This window comes from Scylla paramamosain, chromosome 36, assembly GCF_035594125.1.
Source record: "Scylla paramamosain isolate STU-SP2022 chromosome 36, ASM3559412v1, whole genome shotgun sequence".
NCBI lineage: Eukaryota > Metazoa > Arthropoda > Malacostraca > Decapoda > Portunidae > Scylla > Scylla paramamosain.
The window spans coordinates 340,228-342,183 of record NC_087186.1 but is presented as its reverse complement, the minus strand read 5'-3'; positions in this window follow the sequence as shown (position 1 = coordinate 342,183).

Below are 1,956 nucleotides of genomic sequence, written 5' to 3'. Positions count from 1 at the left end.
GGGGTGGAAGTGCCGTGGTTGTGTTAACGCGCCGTGGGGTCCCGCGCTCTCCCTCCGCTCGCGAGACGTGATTTCCCTTCTGGCGGGGCCTCACGCCCTTGACACGTGGTCGGTTTGTTGGTCCGCTCCGCTCCCCCAGGCAAGGTTCCCCGCCGGCAGGGGCTTGACCCCGTTGAGACGTGGCGGCATGTCCGTGGGGGTGCTTTGGTGTCCCACGCGCTTCTCTGCTGTGGGAGGGTTGACGCCGTTGATGTAGCGCGCCTTGGGCGGCTGGTCCGGAAAACCTGCTGGGAGGGCCTTGGCGCCGTTAAAAGGGTATTGGCTGCGGTGCCACGAAATCCGGGGAAAAGTCGTGAAAAGTGGAAGTTCAGGGCCAAAGTGGTCTACGGCGTCAAGGTGCTCCCTCGCTGGGAGGTAACCCAGGAACCCCTGATTCCGTCAATGTCGCACCAGGTTCCGGAAGCAACCTGCACCGAGGTCCCGTTTGCAAATATAGTAAGGAGGTCGGGTCTCAGGCCACCCGACCTAATACCTTGACGGGCTGATGAAGCTCCTCGGCGTGCGTGCTATCTCCGCCTTAACCCTGTTGAGATGAGACGATCCTTGGGTGGGGGTGAGGTTCGGAGGCGCACGTTTAACACCTCCAGAGGCTTGACGAGGTCATTGAGGTGTCTATCGAGGTTCATTCATTGATTCATTGGTGAGGCAATGAAGGAAAACCACCCGCTTTGGAGGTTGCCGGGCGGCACACGTGTACCATGACGTATGCGTTTCGACGCTGCTAGGCGCGGTGCCGGTCCTTTGCTCCTCTGAGGGCCCGCTTGAGAGGTTGCCGGACGGTACACGTGTCCCATGACGTATGCGTTTCGACGCTGCTAGGCGCGGTGCCGGTCCTCTGCTCCTCTGAGGGCCCGCTTGAGAGGTTGCTGGACGGTACACGTGTCCCATGACGTATGTGTTTCGACGCTGCTAGGCGCGGTGCCGGTCCTCTGCTCCTCTGAGAGCCCGCTTTGGAGGTTGCCGGACGGCACACGTGTCCCATGACGTATGCGTTTCGACGCTGCTAGGCGCGGTGCCGGTCCTCTGCTCCTCTGAGGGCCCGCTTTGGAGGTTGCCGGACGGCACACGTGTCCCATGACGTATGCGTTTCGACGCTGCTAGGCGCGGTGCCGGTCCTCTGCTCCTCTGAGGGCCCGCTTTGGAGGTTGCCGGACGGCACACGTGTCCCATGACGTATGCGTTTCGACGCTGCTAGGCGCGGTGCCGGTCCTCAGCTCCTAATGATATCAACAAGAGTCCCATGCCACTCTTGTTCGCGCTGTTGCGAGCCTGGGCGTGCGCTTTCCACGTTACCCCCGACGGGATGATTCGACGATCCTTGGGTGGGGGGTTAACGTGACGGAGGTGGTGGTGCCCTGCGTTCTTCTCCCCGCGTACCGTGCCGGAGCGTGGGGTAGACCAACTGTTGTTACTTACACACCACGCCCACGGGAAACCACGGCGTTTGGTGCCCCCATCGTCGCCGTAGTAGTGGCTAGGTGAGCCCGCTGGTTAATTCCGATAACGGCGACGATGACGGTCGGAGGAGAAGTTGGTGGTGGGTCCCGCCGCGAGGCCCACTCCTCTTCTACTAACCCCGATCGCCCCCCGTGCTGCGGGAGGGAGGGCACCACTCGTCCCCGGCGTTTGGTGCCCCCGTCGTCGCCGTAGTAGTGGCTAGGTGAGCCCGCTGGTTAATTCCGATAACGGCGACGATGACGGTCGGAGGAGAAGTTGGTGGTGGGTCCCGCCGTGAGGCCCACTCCTCTTCTAATAACCCCGATCGCCCCCCGTGCTGCGGGAGGGAGGGCACCACTCGTCCCAACCGGCGTTTGTTGGTTCCTCCGTCGTCGCCGTAGTAGTGGCTAGGTGAGCCCGCTGGTTAATTCCGATAACGGCGACGATGACGGTCGGAGG